This window comes from Chlorocebus sabaeus, chromosome 14 (genome assembly GCF_047675955.1).
Source record: "Chlorocebus sabaeus isolate Y175 chromosome 14, mChlSab1.0.hap1, whole genome shotgun sequence".
Classification (NCBI taxonomy): domain Eukaryota; kingdom Metazoa; phylum Chordata; class Mammalia; order Primates; family Cercopithecidae; genus Chlorocebus; species Chlorocebus sabaeus.
The window spans coordinates 7,646,646-7,670,271 of NC_132917.1; the positions used below are offsets into that span (position 1 = coordinate 7,646,646).

At 42.8% G+C, this 23,626-nt stretch overlaps 1 long non-coding RNA gene across 1 annotated transcript in view; it reads left to right on the forward strand.

Annotated features, from left to right (window-relative positions):
* The first annotated feature begins 4,691 nt into the window (after window positions 1-4,691).
* LOC140713287 (uncharacterized) overlaps window positions 4,692-23,626 on the forward strand; it is a 39,924-nt gene continuing 20,989 nt past the window's right edge. Inside the window, exon 1 of the long non-coding RNA XR_012095186.1 lies at window positions 4,692-4,775. This is a non-coding gene — a long non-coding RNA (uncharacterized lncRNA). The remainder of the gene's footprint in view (window positions 4,776-23,626) is intronic.

Consider the following 23,626-nt stretch of genomic DNA (forward strand, 5'->3'; position numbering starts at 1 on the left):
CACAAAACAATTCACAGCAAAATTAAAGCAACTTAAGAAGAAACTTGAAAATCAGAATAACCATGTGCTTAAGCAGGAGAAGACCCACTAATCTAAAACGGAGACAAAAAGCCTTAATTAAATGTCAAATCAAACCAACTCTTTTTTCCTTTTTCTTTCTTTCTTTTTTTTTTTCTTTTTTTGGAGAGATTTTTAGCCTTTTAGTAATTCTCTTATTCTTAGAAACAAAAGAGAGGGAGTTGCAGAGCACGGAGCTCTGCAGATAAAATGTCCCAACTTCCACCTTCTATTCAGCAAAGGGGACTAGGAAAAGAGGATTTTACTCAACTTATACATAGGGATTGTTGTTTTAAACTACTGACAACTGTGCAGGAGAAAACCCACGCGGAACACCTCCTTTTGACTTTCTCATTGGGAGCCTTCTCCTGCCAGTCAGATTCTGGCCCAGAAGTCCCCCCTGGCAGCTGTCACCCTACAGATTTGCAGGGGTGAACTCTGTTACCGGGTCTCCAGTGGAAGTGAGAAGGAAGTTGATTTCTGCAGAGGAAGACAAGGAGATGACAGGTTTCTTTGATAGATGTTTGAATTTTGTTTTTCTAGGGCAAGGCAACTCATTTGGTGGACATAACAGGCAATCTGGCCTCCACACAGACAATCCAGATGGTTGTTATGAGTTGAGAGGAGTTGGCCATCGGGAGGCTCGGGCCAGCTCTTTTATTACAGGCAATCTTCTCCCCACAGCCTGCAGGCTGCATGGTTTCCTCCGAAGGACTGAGTGTTTAAAAATTCAAACATCCATACGACTCTTTATTTTTAAAAATTAAGTGCTATATAGAAGTATGCTAAATGCAAGACCGTGAAATACCATCCAGTTTGGCCATCTTCCTAAAGCAAAATGCTCATGAGTTTGAAGCATGGGACACATTAACATAGAGCGAATCCTGGCTCTGACCTTAGCTCACTGTATGGCCTCAGACCACTCAAGTCTCTTCTCTGGATTTTATCCACCTCTAAACGTAAATAGTCTTGGGTCTCTATCGGTTTTGACAGAAAATGATAGGTTTAATTCAGTAAGTCTGTCTCAATTTGAATCACTGGGTTTTTATTAGTACAGTAGTCTCTCCTTAATTGCAGGGCATACATTCCAAGACACCCTGTAGGTGGCTGAAACCACGGGCAGTACCGAACCCTATTGCCATCAAGTGGAACATGTTTCAGTTCATGTCTTCTATCCACAAACGTAGAGCCTTTTTCATCTTAACTAAGCACTTAACACGCACTGCAGCTGTAACTTTTGCAACTTGATCTATCCACAAACGTAGAGCCTTTTTCATCTTAACTAAGCACTTAACACGCACTGCAGCTGTAACTTTTGCAACTTGAGGTGTGACAGCAAAACTAGCATGAATTTCTTTTTTTCTTCACAATTTCATGAGTAGAAGACTGAATCTTAGCAGCCTCAGCATACATTTTTTTTTTCTTTCCTGAAGCCGAGAACTTCCCTCTTTTCACTTAAAGACAGCATTCTACGGCTTCTCTTCGGTACATCGACATTGCCAGCATTACTACTCTTGCGCTCTGGGACGGTTATGCAGTAAAGTCAGGGTGATTTGAACACAAAGCTTGGTGGCATCACCATAGTTGATCTGATCTCTGAGGTTGCTGCTCAGTGAGTCATGAGTGGGGAGCATGGATAGCGTGGATCCACTGGACAGAGGCTGATTCACTTTCCAGGTGAGATTTCATCACATGACACAGGACAGCAAGCAAAGTAAATTTCCGAATTGTTTATTTCTGAAATTTTCCATGGACTATTTTAGACCACAGTTAACCAAGGGTAACTGAAACCTTGGAAAGAGACCCCTCAAAGCGAGGACTATGGCGTGCACTGGATGCCGGAAACTGACGGGTACTCGCTCTCAGGGAACTCAAAAAATGCACTACTATCATCAATATTTTAACCTTGATACTGAGTGTAATTTTTAAGAGTGTAAAGTCAAAAAAGAGGACTTGAAAAGTCATAGACATTCTGAAGCACTGACTAATTAGAGGACTCAATCGACACTTCCAGAAATACCTGGAACCCAATACAATGCGAAACAATCCAAGCGCTAAGCTAGACTAAGCCAGCTTGGCAAGAGGTGAAGGTGAAATGGGTGAAGAACCCGGGAATGCAGAAGGAGTTAGAGAAGCTCTATTTGAAAATGCAGGAGTTGAATCTAACTACAACTTCCTTTATAGGAATGAAAGTGGAAGTGTATCCAACTGGAAGAATAAGTCCAAACCAAGGAGATTTTGAGAGTCAAACTTAGGGAAAACCAAGAAGAAACTAAAAGTCCAGAGATTGAACCACCAAATGTAAGAACTAATCTCCTATTAATAGGAGGAATCAACATGTTCTTTCCAACAGACCTGTAGTCTCTGATGGCACACAGTGTCACTGAGGTCAGCTGGGTGGTCAGGTGTTTGAGCCACCTTGAAACACCAGGGGCAGAGGAAAAGAGCTCCTGCTGCACCTGCTGGGGGCTGTGAAGTTGGGGTTTCCCACTTCCCGAAGCCCTGGAAATGGGCACCCAGACATTTTCCAGAATCCTTGAGATGGACAGCCTGGAGTTTTCCAGGCCATTCCACAGGTTAATCCTGCTGGCTGATTCCACCACACAGGAGAGTTTGCCTGGGAAGGGACTCCCAGTGGCTGCTACTTTGACTGATAAAGCAAGCCCAGGAAGATGGTTGAGAATGGTTTGTGCATTCCGATTATCTCTGACATTTTCCCAACTCATAGTTGGCGCAGAGCTATGACAAAGGCATGCATGTTGCTAATGGAGACATCCTCTTGGCTGTTAAGGGCTGAATTCTGTACCTCCACATTCATATGTTGAATCCCTAACATCTAATATCTCAAAATGCGACTGTGTTTGGAGACAGGGCCTTCAAAGAGGTTGCTGAATTAAAATTCGGTCATATGGGTGGGCCTAATCCAATCTCACTTGTGTGTTTATAAAAGGAGATTAGAACACAGACATGCCGGGGGAAGACCATGTAGGGAAACAGGGTGAAGGAACTGCCTGCAAGCAAGAGAGAGGCCACAGAGGGAACCAACTCTGCAGACATTTCAATCTCGGGCTTCCAGCCTCCAGAACTATGAGACAATAAATTTCTACTACTTAGCCACCCATTCTTCATACTTAAATACAGGGCCCCCAGCCGCCTAATAGACCAGCATAGGGTCAAAAAGCTATCATGACCAAGTGCCCACACTGGGTCAGCAGTCCCAGAAGCAGTATCAGAATCACCTGTGCAGATAAAACTCGGAAGTCCAAGAAAGAGCCATTGACACGTAAACAGGACCAGAACAAATCAGGGAACCAGGTGATGGCCTATACTGTCAGAGATGCCTGTATACAGTACAGTCAGCTGACCAGAGGGTTCTCAATCGTGGCCACATAGTTGAGTCACTTGGAGAGCTGCTAAAACCCATGACACTAGGTCACATCCCAGACAAATAAAATCGAAATCCCTGGAGGGTGAGACCCAGGCATCAAGAAGGATTTAAGACCTCTGCAAGATTCAAATAGGCAGCCAAAGTTGCGAGCAGCTGGCTTAAAGGGATTATAAGGCTTTGTTACAGTATCTCAGCATGGATTACCTTTCAATTTAGCTCTTTGCTATTATTCTTATCCTCTGAAATGTTTATACCACACAATGGCCTATTCCTGGCTCTGAATTTTATATCATATATCACATAATAGATTCCTCACTTAAGTTGTAGACATAGACAAAACTTTTCTTGTTTTTGATGTAAGATAAAGGGAGAGAATGACTGGATCAAAACAAAAATAAGAGAATAATACAAAATAAGTCATGGGACGGCATCACATTTCAAGAGTCTTCATTTCTGACAAAAGCACAAACTCACTTGTTGGTGGCATGACTTTTGCCATTTTTCCTACCTTAACTGTTTAAGCTTGCAGCAATTTTATAGCTCATTGTACAGGCTAAGGCTGTTTGATGCCTTTCTTTTTCAAGCTGTGTCAAAATACCTTCAAGTAAAAAAAGATGATTTGAAAGGTATAAACCTAACTAAAGTAATAGCACAGATACAGTTTCTGTGTTTGGGCAGATTTTAAGACATTTCTATGTATTTTTCTGACACGATGGATCCTACGGACTGCCATAGACATAGATTGGTCTGATTTTAGGCCATCGCTTTGTAGCATTATGCAGCTTTTTTCTGAAAGACATTTCAAGAGGGGGAGCTAGTTAGCTAATTAATTAGAGATTGTGACTTCAATTTTGCAGACAAGAGATACTTTCCGAGTTTAAGGAAAACCCTAAGAAAGCTGCGTTTCCATATGTGTGCCATGGGAAGTCTCCTGTCCTGTTTCCACTCTGCCTTCTCCATAAAGCAGGCTGATTATCGGGGCTCTCACACAAGCCCAGCGTGGTAGCTGATTAAGGTTGAAAAACAAAAAGCAAATAGGATTTCTAATCATGTATCTCATAGAAATGGAGCTACAAAAGCCCAAAGAATTGCCATTACACCCTAAGTCACGCAATTTAGAGCAACTCAGGAAATAGGTGCACACAAGCAAACCATGTGGTTAAAGTCTTTGGACCTGATTTGGAGCAAAGCTGTAGGTGATTTGTCAAAATCATCTGCAAAACCAGATTTCTAGCACCTCCCTGCTGTGTATCTCATTTCTGCTGATGTGTGGTGCTTCCTAAGATAGGGACGTTAAGCATGCAGCAACTACAGCCATTTGTTCTCAGAGGTGAGTGCTGCAGTTCTTTTTATTACTTTTTCTCTTCTTTACTCTATTCCTCGCCTCTCTCCAGACATTCCTTAAACCACCTATCAACTCTCCCCTCACAGTCTCCCTTTTCTGTCTGCATTTTTTTGGAACCCAAATCTAACTTAGCTGCTTTTGTGGTTTTTCTATTCACTTTGTCATTTTCTTCCTTGGTTAGAAAATAAATTCCTGCTCACACTCACACCTATGCAAGGGCTGCCCTGACATAGCAGGAGGCCAACTTCAGCCTCAGCCTCTTGAACAAACATTCCCAAGAGGGAAGAGCAACATGGGTGTGTGTGTGTGTGTGTGTGTGTATTGTGTTTATTTGTGTGAAATGTCAATAGGGCATACTAATAGCTTGTGAACAAGTATCTATATCAAGATAGACACTCCCAATAAATTTAACATGTGTTGAATATTTAACATGAATCACACATTGCTTGTGAATTGTGAGGGATATAGTTGTACTCGTGTGTATAGATATGTGTACATTTATACACATACTCTCTATAGGGTAGCTTATAGCTTACAAAGTGATTTCAAATACATTTTCTCACTTGACCTAGAAGAGAGAATAAAGTAGAATGTGCACATCTCACTCCACAGGGAACCCCTCTGGTAGGAAGGTCTCAGAGCTAAGATGGTAAATGGGGCCGGGCACAGTGGCTCATGCTTGTAATCCTAGTACTTTGGGAGGCCAAGGCGGGTGGATCACCCGAGGTCAGGAGTTTGAGACCAGCCTGACCAACATGGTGAAACCTTGTCTCCACCAAAAATACAAAAGTTAGCCAGGCATGGTGGAGGCAGAGGTTACAGTGAGCCAAGATCACACGACTGCACTCCAGCCTGGGGGACAGAGTGAAACTCCGTCTCAAAAAAAAAAAAAAAAAAAAAAAAAAGATGGTAGATGGAGTGTGGCAGTTTGTGTTGGAATTTTGGCTTGGCAGAATTAAAGCCTAAAGTGCAGGGCCCAAAAGAGCCAGATTTGCAACCTAGCTTCACCACTCCCTAACCAAATTGCCCTTGGGCACGTTCTTTAATCTCTCTGTGTCTCTGAAACAAGAGGTAAAATCTGTTTTTTAGAGTTATTTGTGCAGATTGAGCTACTATGTGTAAAATGATAACCATTATTGCATTATGTAAGCATGTACTATTAAATATAAGCAATCATTTGTGAAGCACTTTGAGATGCACATTGTCTAGCATCCCTGAGCCACCTTGGCTGTCCCTTAGCAGTCCCCAAGAGTCCTTTTCTAACATGGGTATGCCAGGGGAATTTGGTTAGTTCAGGTGGGGTGAGCACAGTGGGGCAGGAACTGTGTCCAGTGGTTACTGGGCAGCTTTGCACCTGGAGCTATCACAGTTAGTTTTGTTGCACAAATATGTGCTGAGCACTTTTCATTGGTCAAAAGCTAAAGAATAGTGTGCTTGTAGGCAAGCAATGAGAACTAAGATGGGAATGGCAAGTCACGCTCCAAACTTGGGTGGCTTTCAAAGTTGGGAGAAAGCCTGATGTTTCTGAGGACAGGGCTAGAAATGGAGAGTATCCAAGCCTGGGCAGTGGATGGGAGTTGCTCATCATCGTATCACTGCCTTGATGTGTTTGCACCCAGACTGGAGTTTCTGCAGCTCTAGACACAGAAATATAAAGGAGATGATATAGAGTTTCTGTTGTTGCTGCTTAATTTCTTAAGCCCCAGCTTCTTCAACTTCAAAATGGCAATAAGCCATATTATGCTTTATAAGGGGGAGTGAAAGTTAAATTGAATTGAGGTTATAAACCACCTATCATGTTGCCAGGTACAATTTGATGCTTAATAAATATTCATTCTTTTCTTACCTTCCACTCTTCCTCTTACCTTTTGATATGGTTTGGGTATGTCCCCACTGAAATCTCAACTGGTGTTGTATCTCCCAGAATTCCCACGTGTTGTGGGAGGGACCCAGGGGGAGGTAATTGAGTCATGGGGGCCGGTCTTTCCCGTTCTATTCTTGTGATAGTGAATAAGTCTCAAGAGATCTGATGGGTTTATCAGGGGTTTATGCTATTACTTCTCTCTCATTTTCTCCTGCTGCCACAATGTCAAAAGAGCCTTTCATCTCCCACCATGACTCTGAGGCCTCCCCAGTCATGTGGAACTCTAAGTCCAATTCAACCTTTTTTTGTTCCCAGTTTCAGGTATGTTTTTATTAGCAGTGAAAATGAATTAATGCACCTTTCTTCTTCCTCCCTCTATCTCCCCACCTCTGTCCTCTCCTAGCCCTGGGCCACCCAAAGTCAAAACCATGGGACAATTACCCAAATCCTATGCATTATGTGATGGTTCTGAGCATGACAACTGGCACAGGGAAAGTGACTGGCTCATTGTAGTTGATGTAGAATGTGCCTGTCACGGGGTGGGGGTGTATGGACATGATGATGCTCTACCCAGGTTGCTCTTCAACAAAGAACTAACTGTCCTTGGGGCTGGGGATGTTGGTGGACTACACTTTAGATATGAACAAGAGGCAGGGAGATACTAGATAGAAAAGGGTGGGATCCTTGACAAGGCTCCCATCCTCAAGCCTAAACCACGGCCCTAAATGAGAACTTCAAATCCACTTTCCCACCTGAATGTTGCCTTTTGGCCCACTATGCCCCTGTCCTGTGCCCATAAAAACCCCAAGCTCCACTGGCAGAGGAGCAGAGTGACACGGCAGAGAAGGACACACACACACAGAAGAGAGAAGCATCTGAATGTCGAGAGGAGATGATTCAGCTGGACATTGGAGACTTCTCTGGGAAAGGAGTTTGACCAGGGATGGCTGACCTCCAGGGAAGACTGCCTTCTCACTCCATCCCCTTTCCAGCTCCCCGTCCTGCTGAGAGCCACTTTCACCATTCAATAAAACCTCCACATTCACCATCCTTCAAGTCCATGTGGCCTCATTCTTCTCAAGCACCGGACAAGAATTCGAGACACACTGGGTATGGGAACCCAAAAAGGCTGTCACACTGGCCCTTTGTCCTTGCTGGTGGAGGACAGCTGCCCCACGTAATAAGGCAAAAGGCCCACTGAGCTGGTAACATGCGCTCTGGGACATCGGGGGTTGCAGACACCTCCTCCCGGACAGCAGAACTAAAAGAGGATTGTAACACACTTGGACACTGCCATGAGGCTTGCACAGGGTCTGCTTTTGCTGGAGAGACGCAGCTGGCAGTTCCAGCATTCACTCACTCTGGTTTCTGCTCCTGTCCGTGGCATGTTCCCTCCAGTAAGGGGTTAAGCTCAGCGGCCAAGTAAACAAGCCACATCCCTGTCACAAGTCCTGTGAAAGGGTCATGGGAACTATCCTGTCTCATCTTCAGGGACTGGCTGGGCTGCAGAGAGCAGGCCCAAGATCTTGCCTCTTCTGGGAAGACCCACATGTATGACTGATCCATGCCAGGGGTTGGGGTAGAGGAGTAATAAAGCTCTGGTTATCTCAATCTCACTCAGACACTCTTCTGAAGAGCCAAGTGAGTCCCTGAGCTTCCTAAAACATAAGTAAGGCTGTCTTGAGCCTGCATGGAAGACAGCTTTCCCCTCTGCCCCTCCTGCTTTCTCCTGTCCCTTCGACTTGTGCTTACCCCAATGCACTCCTTGATAAACATTCTTCACTTTAAATCTTTATCTCAAGGTCAGCTTCACTAGCTCACCCAGCTGCAGGTGGTTGCATGGAACTCAGCCCTTTGCACTCATTCATTCTTACCTTGCATAGTTAGAACAAGAGGCAAATGTGCAGAGGGCAGTGCCTGAGTTGAGGTCTCTGGATGCACGATGTGGAGACTGCTGCACAAAGAGTTTATGGCAGCAAAAGTCATGTATACTATGAGGCTGAGAGAGGACTTTGAAGCTGTCCTGTAGAGGGACAGTGCCACATAGGTGCCTAGCAGAATCATAAATACATTTTTTAGGCTCTTATGCAAGACTCCTTCTTGCAACTGAGATAATTTTAGCTCTAGAGTTCCCACACCCCTTTCAGCTTTAACTGGAGGACAAGTGAATGGGGGTCCCTAGCTTCACCATCTTCAGGAACTTGCATCTTTGGTTCTGGTGGGCTTTTCTGAAGGGCAGAACAGAAACACATGATAAAGGTGGTGTTGAGACTTCGAAAGAGATCTTTACGAGTAGAACAGGGCCAGAACCCATGTTAAGATTAAACTTTAAGGCCAGGCACGGTGGCTCACACTTGTAATCTAGGAACTTTGGGAGGCCAAGGTGGGAGAATTGCTTGAGGCCAGGAGTTCAGAACCAGCCTGAGCATCATAGTGACCCCCTATCTCTGCTAAAATAAAAATTAAAAAACTTAGCCAGGCTTGGTGGTGCACCTCCATAGTCCCAGCTACACAGGGGGCTGAGGAGAGAGGATCACTTGAGCCCAAGAAGTTGAGGCTATAGTGAGTTGTGATTATGCCACTGCACTCCAGCCTGGAGGACAGATTAAGACACTGTCGAGAGAGAGAGAGAGAGAGAGAGAGAGCGAGAGAGAGAGAGAGACAGAGAGAGAGAGGGAGAGAGAAAGAAATGAAACTTTTGGAAGGAATGAGAGTGATCACCAGGGAGTGCTTCTGAGGAGGCTTGCTCTGATGGAGCTAATAAAGTGCCTTTATCTACTATGGATTAAGCATTACAATCCAAAAATCCAAAATATGAAGTGCTCCCAAATCCAGAATTTTTTGAGCAGTTACATGACACTCAAAGAGAATGCTTATTGGAGCATCTCAAATTTCAAATTTTTTGGATTTGGGATGCAGAATGGGTAAGCATAAAGCAAATATTCCAAAATCTCACATAATTCAAAATCCAAAACACTTCTGGTCCCAAGCACTTTTGATAAGGGATATTCAATCTGTACTACCCTACAATTAAAATAAAGTCCTACCAATAAAATGAGCTCTATGCTTAAGACTAAAAAGTTATAAAACTTTATTCTTTGTCTAGGAGAGACAAGAAAGCTGTAGGGAAAGGGATGCAATTATTATTGTTGGTTTTAACCTTTTTGGACTGAGTCTGATTCACAGTGAGATTGATGACAGTGTTTATTGAGCTTTTCCCACGTGGCCAGCAATATGTGAGGTGTGGCAGTCCTGATAACAACCTAAGAAGTAGACTTCCCATTTGACAGATAAGGAAACTGAGGCTTGGAAGGATTGACTTGCCGAACGGCACAGACAGAGGAAACGGCAGCAGTGAGCTATGCCTCTGGATAGTCAGTCTGGGGCTTGCCCTCTTCACAGTAATAACAGTAGCCACCCATAGGGGCCTGGTGAGGACTGGAGACAACACATGCAAAAGAACCAGCAGATTCTCGGCTCAGTGCCTTCATACGTGTAAGAATGTCCTGTAGGAAAGTGCCTGGAAAAGGGCGGCCATTGCACATTCCTTTTGCACCTCCGAAAACTTCATTAAAGTACACCATGTAGCCAAATGGTTAGCCCGATCTGATGTGTGACTGAGAAATGGGTGATGTCCTCCTGGCCTGAATTCAGGAAACTGCACCTCAGGAGAGCAGAGCTAAACTCTTAGGGACCCCAAAGTGGAATTGCTTAAAGGCTAAATCACCCCCACACCGCACGCGGCTCTTGTTACAGTTAACAGCACAGGTTCATGTGTGCGTGCACACTGTGCGATCCTCCATGGGGAAGGGGAGCAGCAGTGTTCCCAAGGATGAAGCCCTTCCAGCCGAGCCCCCATTGGTAATGAACCTGACAGAGGAAAAGATGCTTCTGTTTTTGGGAAAAGGCACATTATATGAATCCAGGACACTACCGGAATACAGTCATGTAAGATACATCAGTACATTCATAAATGTGCTCCTATCATCCATCGAACAAAATGAATGAAATTAAGAAAGGAGCGGTCATCATAAGTCATATCTACTCAGAAACGTATATTTAAAAGCAGGCTGCCTTGGACAATGCTTTGCTCATTAAGATTCTTTTTAGGTGCATTGTTTACTGTGTAAGCCCTGATTAATTTACAGTTTTTCTTTTTGCCTGACTCATAATTGCTCTATGGAAAATACAATTTTGGAATATACAACATTAACTACATAGGACTGGTATGAACAGTAATGGACCTACTGAAGGCGAGCTTTACTCTTCCATCAATGAATGTCCTTCAGTGTCTCTAAATTAGCTGGAACAACACCTATGACTTTGGGGCCCATTTAAATAAATTAAAGCCAGAAATGAGTGTGCTAACTTTGCTTGGATCCAAACATTCATCCCTGTTTTCCTGTCTTCCCTTTTTACCATTAAATTCAACCCGACCTTTAGAATTTTTGTCCCCCAAGCAGAAGTTAGACGATTCCTGCGTATCATCCTTGCATTAAATGTCTACCATGCACTAAGCACCAGGAAAATAGCAAGGAAACAATACCCAGGATCCTTTTCTCAAGTAGCTCTCAGTGCAGTGGGCTTAGCGTGGAAACAGAAGCAGCAAAGATGTTGTGGGAATTGTCTGTGTAACCTGTGGCATGGCTGTTATTTAATCCCAATTAAATGGATGAGAAAGTTGAGGTTTAGTAAAGTTAAGGAACTTCCCTAGGTCCATAGTTAGCAAGTGCTAGAGAGAGAATTCCAAACCAAAGCAGTCTGCTCGAAAAGCCCAGTTTTGTCCCACCCGTTCCCTGAGCCTTTGGTCAAATGGGAGTGAACAATGCATAAAACTGGCTGTGGCCCTTGACTGACCTCAGATCTAGTGGTGGCCTTATACCCAGCATGCAAATTCTCACAGGGGTTCCCTTGCTACCTACTTCATATGAGAAGGCAGCACCATTCCTGTGTCATGTATGAATGCAATTTTCCTAAGATTTTTTTTTATTTTCTGTTGCTTGTTTTTGAATAATTAATGCCATTGTAAGAGCAGCCTCTCTTAATTTAGGAGGGCATTTCCACTCTGAATTTCCAATTCCAAACATTTCAATTTTCCACCAAGACATCATTCCTGGGTTTGGGATTCCTGAATTTTCTCCACACGGAGGTGACTGCTTTCAGTGGAAAAGTTAGCAAAATTGCATTTTTCTCCCTGAAGTATCTATGAAACTAAAATAATGTGACTGCTATATGACATGCTGTAGGCATTCTCAATACATTTGGAAAATGCAAAAGTAACTGTGATCTAACATCTCACGCTGGCTATGGATTTATTTTCCTGTGGTCATGTCTGGACCAAAGAGAAACAAGAAAAACTAGAGTCACACTACCAAAGGCCAAAGCTGAGCAACAGAGCTCTGGAGTCAGCTGCCTGGGTTCAGCATGCAGCGCTGCCGTGGACGATCTGTCTCTCTTGAATATATGACTTACTAGTTTTATTTTCAGTCTCTCCTTTTCTAATTAAATGAGATGCAATAATACTGGCACCTTGCTATGATGTTTGCAATTATTATTTCTAGGAAACAAATTATTATTGTTACTCAGTATCTGGTACATCAAAACTAAGCCAGAAACATTTAAAAAGAACAAAAGTATCATTTCTACTTAATTCCCAGGTGTTGGGAGAGTCAAGGAACAACGTCTATTGTTTGAACAGCAATAATCCAAAGTTGAAGTGGGACAATATTCACCATCGTAGCTTGATGGAATTAGCCTTTCAAAAGATCGAATTTATTTATTTAGAAACTGCCTTACTCCCTTTTTATAAACATGTGGCAAATCAACAATGATGATGACATTCTTTTAATTCAAAGCATCCGTTCAATCTACAATCTGCTCTCCTAGATGGATTTTAAGAGTGGGGGTTTGTCTTCCAACTAATGTTCCACTGTCAATTAACTATCATTTCCTGTTCTTATTAATCAATTAGATCTTTTCCACTGCCTTAGACTATTCTTCATTCGACATTTGTTTTTTATCTAAAATGTCCCAGACTTTTCTAAGCATTAAGAGTAAAATGTCTTAGAAGACATAAATCAAGTCAAGTGGGTATCACAAACCACTCAACTAGTGGCCGAGTCAGAAATCTAAATGATGTTCTTGAGGAATCTTCTCCGCCTCCCCTTTACCTGTCCAGCCATCCATGAACCTTGCCGTAGCAGCTTCTGAATACCAATATCTCTTGGGTTCCCCTGCTCCTCTCCATTTCCACTTCTGCTCCTTTGGTCTGGACCCCTGTGGAGTTTGAGAGAACAGTCCCAAGTCTGCCCTCACCTCTGACACCAACTGCAAAATTAAGGAACAGTCCTTAAGGCTTCCCTACCTTCAACACCAGTTGCATGTTTGGGAGTTCCCGAGACCACTCTTCATTTTGATACTTCACTGCAAGTACTCACAGAACTCACTGAAAGTGGTTATACCCTTAGTTACAGTTGAGTACAGGTAACCAGCACAGATGAAAGTCAGCCACAGGAAGCAGTGCATGGACCAGTCCAACAGGGTTCCAAACGTGGAGCTGCTGGCGTGCCCTCTGGTGGATGGTGGGCAGCCTTAGTTCTCAGGTAAGACGTGTGATAACATGCAGAGAGCATTGCCATCCAGGGAAGTTCCCCTGAGCTTTGGTGTCCAGAGTGTTCACTGTACTCAATCACATGAAGCTAATTGGCCTCTCCTTTCATTGATCTCAGTCTCTAGTCCCTTGAGGGATGACTTCACGACCCAAAGCCCTCAGCTGAAATCACATTGTTAGATCCTCCAGGTGTGAGCCAAGGCCCCCGAACAAACAGAAACACTCCTATTGGGCACAGTATTCCCAGAGCCTAGAGATTCCTTCCCAGGACCTGAGGACAAGTGTCAGACTTCTTTTTGGAAAGAGTAGATTCCTTACCTAAAACACATAGTCTTTGTGTTTTAGGAGTCACACAATATTCTTTTCACTGGTTTCTCTGACTCCAGGCTTGCCTCTCTCCAATCCATTCTCCATCTCTCTAATAAATAGTTATTTTTAAAAGCAAATGTGGTAAGGTCACTCATACATTAACATTTGCCTGGGAATTCTTCATTACTCTTAGGATCAAGTTCAAACCCCTTCATGTGGCTTAATGGCTGTAAGAGACAAGATAAGCACAGAGTACTTGATAAAGATGGAGGAATCAGAAACTACTATGTATTTTATTTTTTTAAATATAAAGAGTACTGTTTAGAACATTCCAGAAGAAAAAGCTATTATCTACACAAAATGCTTGGTCAGGAAATCCAGCATGTAAGGAAAATTGGCATCAAATTGAGAAAGGGCTGAATCAATGGTGACTAGAATAAGGCCTTTTTGATGATAGTTTTTTCTTTGCTAGGACTGACATCAGAGTATGTGGAACCATTTATCGGTATATCAAAGGCACTGACAGGGAAAAAAGCAGAATGGCATTGTGCAAGAAAAGATGGGCTTTGAAATCAAACAGGCTTTCAATGGCAACTGTGCCATATACTACATAATCTTGGGCAGCTTGCTGAACTCTTACAGGCTTCAGTTTTCAGATCTTTTAATGCCTTTAGAAATGCTTCTCTTATGGATTTGTTGTGGTCAAGACGCAATGAATTCTTGTACTATTTTTTTTTTTTTTTTGAGACGGAGTCTTGCTCTGTCACCCAGGCTGGAGTGCAGTGGTGCAAGCTCAGCTCATTGCAACTTCCACCTCCTGGGTTCAAGTGATTCTCCTGCCTCAGCCTCCTGAGTAGCTGGGATTACAGGCAAGCACCACCACACCCAGCGAATTTTTGTATTTTCAGTAGAGACAGGGTTTCACCATGGTTGGCCAGGCTGGTCTCAAACTCTTGATCTCGTGATCCACCCACCTTGGCCTCCCAAAGTGCTGGGATTACAGGTGTGAGCCACTGTGCCTGACCAAATTCTTGTACTTTCTAAAGACTCTAGTGTATTTGAAACAGTCCTAGGCCTTAGAGAAACAACATCGAATAAGAGAGACCCAATCCTTCTTCTCATAAAACTTAAGATCCCTCGTCAATACACTTGGCAGAGAGTGGGCATTTAAAAAAATTGTTTGGTTTGCTGATTCTCAGAGATCTTCCAAGTGAACACTCATGTCCAGTCCAGTCTGGGGGTTGACCCTAGTCCTTGACATGGGGTAATGGGGCATTTCCTGAGGACTTCACAGGAGGCAAATCTATGTCAGATGTTTTGATGGTATGGAATTCATAATCTACAAGTGGGCTTTTAAATCATGTGTTATATAGCACACACTTAATTTTTTAAGGAGACTAAAGCGGGAGAGCAACAGTGTCCTCAGTGGATGGTGACTGGCTTCAGTGGTCTAGAGCCCCTAGAGCCCATGGGCCACCTTGACACAGAAAGATCTGTGCCTGCCATGACTACAAAACATGTAATTTATGTGAAATAGTCATTAACTTTGGATTGGCATTCTGAGGGTGACTTTTTTCCTTTTTTTCTGCATTTTCAATATTTTTTCATGATTTTGAGTAAGCATTGCTTTAATATTAGCAAAGATAAAGCAGACTTCTAAGTCAAAAGTTAGTAAAAGGTATTAAATTGTTACATTAAGAGTAACAGCATGGTGTTAAGGAGGTAAGAGTGAAATTTGCCAAATATTGTCTACTATGAAAAGTGTTGCTTGATTGTGTTTGACTCTGGGGCTATGTATTTGCGAAGAAATATTATGGGGTGGGGATAGGGACTGTTCCTGCCTCAGTGGCTGTCATATGGAAGAGCTGGAGTTTAAGGAGCAGGAGCAGAAGAAAGAGAATAAGGAAGTGCAGTATTTAAGGAGAATGGACTTCAGAGTCAGAAACCTGGGTATACTGCTCTGGTTACCTGTAAATCAGCTCATGAGCTCAGCTGCGTTTCTATGCCTCTGCTTCAATAAGAATTAAGTAAGGAAATGCCACTTCATGTATGTTGTGTGCCTGAAACAAAGTATCTGAAAAATGTTAAGGCAACTCTGCAAAAACTGAGTGAGGAGCAATGCTGGCAATCCCCTCTGCAGGGGGCAGGTGGAGATGAGGTCTGCAAGTCAGGCTGCAGAGAGCTTCCATTCAGGTCAAACTCTGAAAGGGAAAGAACTAGAGTCGACACAAAGGACCCAATGATTACAGTGAGCGAGTGAGGGCTGCTGAGGTCGTTGTGAGTAATTCTGTTCATATGGCCCATCGAACATGTTGGAAGGAGAAAAGAAAAGCAATCGAGCTGCTGTTTAGAAATCGTCAGGGGGATAGAGAGATCACATCTCTACTAAAAATAGAAAAAATTAGCTGGGCGTGGTGGTGCACTCTTGTAGTCCCAGCTAGTTGGGAGGCTGAGGTGGGCAGATAGCTTGAGCTGGGGATGTTGAGGCTGTAGTGAGCCGTGATCATGCCACTGCACTCCAGGCTGGGCAGTGACAGTAAGATCCTGTCTCAAAAAATACAGAAAACAAATGGTCTAGGGAAGCTAAGGAGAAACCTCTTCCTGGACTCTCCATGCAGCTGCAGAGGGACTGATTTTCGTATCTGTGAGGATGAACTTCTCTGCAGCCAGACGGAAGGAAACAGCATTTTATCACATTGTTATGTTAACTCTCCCAGGCTGTGGCTCATCCTAGGCCATGCCTGTCTCAGTCTTCCCTTGGACCACTTGATTTTATGGTCTCTATTTCAGATGAATGGAGAAACGAAACTGGCTTTTGAAATCATGCTTCTGTACAATATGTCCACAGTACTTGGAAACCTAGAATAGGGATTTAATGGTAAGCAGGGTCACTTAGCCTTAGATGTATATTGCTTGGTTCTTTTGCTATTGCCATTTTCTTCTTTTATTCTTATTCTGTGTGATGTTTCAGCTTTGTTAAGGATTAAACATATTAAAAGTAATTGCAAAAACCACAGTTACTTTTGCACCAACCTAATACTTTACTTGATGGTAAATTTCTATCTCAATTAGACACACTTTTTCCCCAGGTTTCTTTTCCAATAAACAAATTTATCCAAGAGTGCCAAGGCACAAAACTAACCAGTTCTGAATTGATTAGTGATAACAGTGCCAGATCCAGGCCTTCCCCAGGGAAGCAGTCTCTCCCCTGGTACGCTCCCCAGTCGCAGTGCAGACCCTGACTGAATCTCCAGTCAACACCTCTCTCTTGGCCACAGAAATGGACACATCTTTCACCAGTCGCAAGGCTCCGTCAAAGGACAGCAGGGCGGGCTCCTCTTTCTGTGTGTTCTTCACACCAACCCGGGCGTCTAGCAGGGGCCAGAGCAGCCCTAAAGGAGTCTCTCTGGGAAGTCTCCACCAGGTCAAAGCTCCCCCCGCTCCTTCATCAAGGGCTCTGATGATGATGCAAGCTTAGCAAGAAAAGAAGCACCTGGAAAACAGGATCGTAGACAGTGTTGCAGGAATGGCCCCTGCAGTCAGGACCTTATTAATGGAATATTTATGCATCTTCAGTCTTGCTTCAATAATCTTTGTCAGGGCAAGACAGTCTCCACAAAAACCACTGTGTCCAGTGATTGCTGAGTCTGTTAATTTCTAACACTTGGGGCTGTCCTGGCTGTAAATTGACAACTTTTCACTCAGTATCTGAAGCGACCATTGAAAACTCTTCTCCAGCAATTGTCAATATATATCTCTGCTGAAATCACAAGGCACAAAGGGCAACTGCAAAGGGGTTGCAGCACTGTGTGGTTCCATCCTCCTAGGACCTGAGTACCTGGCTGCAAAGGACAACACCCCACAGCTGTGCCTGTGGCAGCCATTAGAATTCCTGCTGTCTCACAGTGAGATGGAGGCCTCTAGACAAGCATTTCTAAGTGCCCCAATCATGGTATTCATCATTAGCTGGACTGATTCCTTCTCCTCAGATAAACCACAGGCCATGAAAGAAGGTAATGTATAGACCATGATACAATGCAAAGGGCTGTTCTAGAGGTGTGTACCAGGTACAGTTTCACTACATAAGAGAGAAGCATTGATTCTGTGTGCAAAAGTTAGGGAAGGCAGCACGGAGAGGGAGATTCCTCAGTTAAGTTTTGAACGATGAGCAGAAGCTTGCATCTTTGCAAATGAAAACATATGGGTCTGTGCAGAAGCACCTTGACCCATGAAATGCAAGCACTTTCACATGCCATGTATGGAGAATCTGAGAGAAAGCACAGAGAGAAATGAGGCTGGGGTGCCAGAGGCCAGCCCGTGGAGGAGCTTGAATATATCAGCTGAAAGGAGGTTGGCATCATCTTACAGTCAATGGAGAGCCAATTAAAGGTTTCAATGGGGGCAGGATTATAATGAAGTTGCTGATTAAACAAAAGAAAATATGCCATATGAACACCAAAGATATCTTCTTAAATCCAAATGCATTTTTTTTAAACCAACATTCATTTACCCATATCAATGAGTCAGGCCAAGAAGTACAGCAAACCGCACCAGAGAGTGAAGCCCATTGCCTGAAGGGCCTCACTTTCTAAACTTTGGGGGATCTGACAAGGAATGAGGGGTAGGTTTCCTATTAACTTCTTTAATTAGCAGACAGCCTCATCTCTGAACTTTGCTAACAGCCACGAGAGAATAACTGTGTTTCTAAAGAACCCACCACTTCCTGCTCCTAGCTCAGATGTCGTGAGTAATGGCCTCCCACCTGTGTCTGTGAAGTGTCTTTCCTGTTTTAGGCTGCAGCCAATCCCTTGGCTCTCTGTGGTATCCCACAGCCTGCATGGTATCGCCTTAATTTTGGTTAGGTTCCCAGATCCCAAAGAAAGAAAAAGTTTTGCAGCCTGTGGTTGGTGATATCAGACTCACAACTAGACTTCCCCTGGGAACAGGCCGCTGAGCTGGGATTCTAGGCCTTTAATATTTTCACAGCATCACACTGCAAGCTTTCTCATGGTATTAAGTTTCTGTGGGATTGATGATCTTTTGCAACAATCCTAGTTACCTACCTGTGGCTAAATGTTTCAGCTCTGCTGTAGTCCAGGATGGCAATGAACCCATCATGCTTGGTCTTAGATCTAATGTGTAACTAAATTTTAATCTAAATGTCATAAATGTAATTTTTTTTAAAACCAGCTGTGAACTCCAAAAGACATTATAGAATGGTAATACCATCCCATTCTCATTCTCTTCCCATGTAATCTCTCCAGTTCCAGAACTCAGACAAATAAATACAGTTTCCATAGAAAGGGTATTTTTCTTTGTTTTGATTTGTGGAGTCCAGGTTTCAAAAATGCTCCAAGTTCCTTACAATCCATTTTCCCCTTTCTGTCTGCCTGTCTGTTTGAGAATCTATGATTTGCTCAGAGTAAAGGATGCTATCACAATTGTGAAATCTTAAATTACCTTTGCTAGGCAGTAATCAAGATGGCAGTAGTAACATATTAAGAATGTTCTCCCAGTGGCAGTGAAAAGGATGCGTTTTCAAACAAGGGCTTGCAAATACGAGGACTTACTATGCCAGAGTTGTGTGGAATTGGGGATGAGATTTTCTCATTTCTGGATGTGGCATTAGGCCCTTATTGAGATGCCCAAATGGATTGCACATCTACCAGGCATCAGACACTTTGCAGGGGCTTTGAACATAGTGTCTAATTTAATTGTGCTAACAAAACTGCAGTGCGGATATTACTATCCTTCTTTTAAAGGGATATCCCTTGAAGCAGTTAAGGAACATTCCTAAGATTGTACTGGGGTGAGCTAGGATTTGAACCCCATCTGACCTCAAAAGCCATAATTTTCTATTTCACTGATGCTTTTGTTTCTTTTTGTTGTTGCTGTTGTTTTGCTTTGTTTTCCGTTTCAGAGATAGCAATCCGTGTTTCCAGGCAAAGACCTTGAGTTCTGAAGACACAAGGAAGTTCACCAGACAAATGTTGAGGGGGGCCTGGTGGAAGATGATTGGATTATGGGGGAGGATTCCCCCATGCTGTTCTCATGTGAGTGAGGGAGTTTTCACGAGAGCTGAGAGTTTCAAGTGCGACACTTCCTCTCTCTTTCAATCTCTCTCTCACCTCCATGTTAGACGTGCCGTGGTTCCCCTTTGCCTTCTGCCACGATTGTAAGTTTTCTGAGGCGTCCTTAGCCATGTGGAACTGTGAGTCAATTAAACCTCTTTTATTTTTAAATTACCCAGTCCCAGTGTCTTTACAGTAGTGTGAGAACAGACTGATATATCCCCAAACACTGACACTTCCCCTGGTTAGAAGGATGCTGAGAGACATGGGATGCGGCTTTTGCCTTTCTGAAACTCCCAGTCGAGTGGAGAAGATAGACTTATATATAAATAATTCAATCATTTGTTCATTTCTTCAGCCTTTTGTTCATCACTTATTTTTATGCCTGGGATTGTAGTAGGCATGGGAACAAACACATTGAACAAGTCAGACCCAGCCCTGCACCCAGGGAGCTTGCAGAATAGTGGGGGGGATATATACATCAAATAAATGTAAGCCAGATAGATACCAGCTGGGATCACCACGCCCTTAAGATCCAGAGAAGTCCTGCCCAAATGCCCATCTCATCAACCATGAGAAGCCCTTTGTTTTCAAGATCTCTGTAAGTCCTGGGAATTTTAGCTCTTCTCCTCACCTTTGGTTTCTAAATGTGTTCTTATTCTTTACTTTTCTGTTGGGGGCCTGTTCTTCCAGATGTCAGATGTCCCTGAAAGCAAGCAGGGACATGTAGCCCAAGCCTGATACTTTCTGGAAGAACAGCTCCTCTCACAGAACTCCTCTGATGCTGCCCTGCAGAGGAGGTGCTTACCATTCCAAAGACAACCAAGAGACTTAGAGCTGAGCATTAAACTCCCTGTAGTTGGAACAGTTCTCTTCCTTTTCTGGCATCTCCAGCTTGATCTGATAAATTACTCAAGAGCTTTGCTCATCTCTGTGCTCTCCCAATGAGCCCCCAATTCCAGCTTGTGGTTTATAATGACCCATTTTTTCCATCTCTTCTTGCACCTCCAACTCATGCTCTTAGGGCCCTGCCTGCTGTCTCTAAGTGTCTGATCTGTGCAAGTTCCTAAACAAAAAAAGAATCCTTCGTGAAGCATATTTATGTGATGAAGTAATACTGTTTTTCACTCCAATACGTATGAAGTTACAAAACTAATGATATACTTACTGGTGAGAGAGAATGTGTAGGATGTCATGAGTGGTAATAAGGTGGATCAGTTAGAATAAGATGGGACCTACAGGGGAACCCGACAAACGGAAGCTAACTGACCTGGCTGGAGGGTGGCAAAGTTTTTTAACCCCACCCCACTCCATATGTGTTGCTGGTCAGTAAGGATCACTCTTAGTCACTCAGGAATCCAGGCTCTTGGAGGTGCTGTCTCAATGCATGCTTCAAGAGCTGAGATGCAAAAAGAGCATAGCTCACCACACACTAATTCATTTGCTTTTTCTTTCTTTTTCCCCTTTCTTTCTTTAATTTAATTAAAAAAAGCTTTATGAGGTATAATTGACATACAAAAATTGCACATATTTAATGTATACAATTTGATGAGCTTGGACACATACATATATTTGTGAATCTACCACCATAATCAAGGCAATAGTCATAACTATCTTCCCCCAAAGCTTCCTTGGGTCCGTGTGTGTGTGTGTGTGTGTGTGTGTTTAAAACACTTAACATGAGATCTACCTTCTTAACACATTTGCAGGTGCATAACACAGCACTGTTGAGTATGGGCACTACACCGTACAGCAGACCGTTAGTGCTCAAAATGCCTGCATAGCTGTAACTTTATGCCAGTTAAACAGCAATCCCCCATTTCTCTTCCCCCCGGGTCCCTGGTAACCACTGTATGTTCTCTGCTTCTCTGAGTTTGATTATTTTAGGTACTTCATTAAGTGGAATCATGCAGTATTTGTCCTTCTGTGCCTGATTTATTTCACTTAGCACAATGTCCTTCAGGATCATCCAATGTTGTCACAGATGGCAGGATTCACTTCTTTTTTGAAAGCTAAATTATATTCAATAGGATGTATATAGAAAATTTCTTATCCATTCATCTGTTCATGAACATTTGAGTTTATTGCATATCTTGGCTATTGTAAATAATCCTGCAATCAACATGGGAATATAGAGATCACCTTGAGATCCTGATTTCTTTTGGGTATATACACAGAAGTAGAATTGCTGGATCATATGGTCACTCAGTTTTGAATTTTTTTGTAAAATCTACAAACTGTTTTCCATAGTGGCTGTACCATCATACATTCCCATCAACAGTGTATAAGGGTTCCCTTTCTCTACCTCTTTGCCAAAACTTGTTATATTTTGCTTTTTTCGATAATAGCCATTCTAACAGGTATGCTTTAAATTTGCATTTCCCTGATAATTAGTGATGCTGAGCACCTTTTCAGGTACCTGTTACCTATTTGTATGTTTTATTTTGATAAATCTCTATTCAGGTACTTTGCCCATTTTAAAAGCTATTTCAAATTTTGAATTTTCATGTCTTTGCTCTGGAATTGCCTTAACTCTGGGTACCAAGAGCACACAATGAGGGAATTACAGTCTCTTTAAGAAATGGTATTGGGAAAAATAAATATCCACATGCCAAAGAATAAGGTTGGATCCATATCTTACACCATACACACACACACACACACACACACACAAAACTCAAAATGGATTAAAGACAAATGTTTAAAATCTGAAACTGTAAAATATCTAGAAGAAAATACAGGAGAAAAGCTCCATGACATTGGTTTTGGCAGTGATTTCCTGGATATGACACCAAAAGCACAGACAACAAAAGGAAAAATAGACAAGTAGGGTTACGTCAGCTAAAAATAGACAAGTGGGGCTACATCAACTAAAAATAGACAAGTGGGACAAGGTCAGCTAAAAATAGACAAGTGGGGCTATATCAACTAAAAATAGACGAGTGGGATAAGGTCAACTAAAAATAGACGAGTGGGGCAAGGTCAACTAAAAATAGACAAGTGGGGCAAGGTCAACTAAAAATAGATGAGTGGGACAAGGTCTGCTAAAAATAGACAAGTGGGGCTACGTCAACTAAAAATAGATGAGTGGGACAAGGTCAACTAAAAACAGACGAGTGGGACAAGGTCAACTAAAAATCGATGAGTGGGACAAGGTCAACTAAAAATAGACAAGTGGGACAAGGTCAGCTAAAAATAGACAAGTGGGGCTACATCAACTAAAAATAGATGAGTGGGACAAGGTCAACTGAAAATAGACAAGTGGGACAAGGTCAGCTAAAAATAGACAAGTGGGGCTACGTCAACTAAAAATAGAAGAGTGGGACAAGGTCAACTAAAAATAGACGAGTGGGACAAGGTCAACTAAAAATAGACAAGTGGGGCAAGGTCAACTAAGAATAGATGAGTGGGACAAGGTCTGCTAAAAATAGACAAGTGGGGCTACATCAACTAAAAATAGATGAGTGGGACAAGGTCAACTAAAAACAGACGAGTGGGACAAGGTCAACTAAAAATCGATGAGTGGGACAAGGTCAACTAAAAATAGACAAGTGGGACAAGGTCAGCTAAAAATAGACAAGTGGGGCTACGTCAACTAAAAATAGAAGAGTGGGACAAGGTCAACTAAAAATAGACGAGTGGGACAAGGTCAACTAAAAATAGACAAGTGGGGCAAGGTCAACTAAAAATAGATGAGTGGGACAAGGTCTGCTAAAAATAGACAAGTGGGGCTACGTCAACTAAAAATAGATGAGTGGGACAAGGTCAACTAAAAATAGACAAGTGGGACAAGGTCAGCTAAAAATAGACAAGTGGGGCTACATCAACTAAAAATAGATGAATGGGACAAGGTCAACTAAAAATAGACAAGTGGGACAAGGTCAGCAAAAATAGACAAGTGGGGCTACGTCAACTAAAAATAGATGAGTGGGACAAGGTCAACTAAAAATAGACGAGTGGGACAAGGTCAACTAAAAATAGA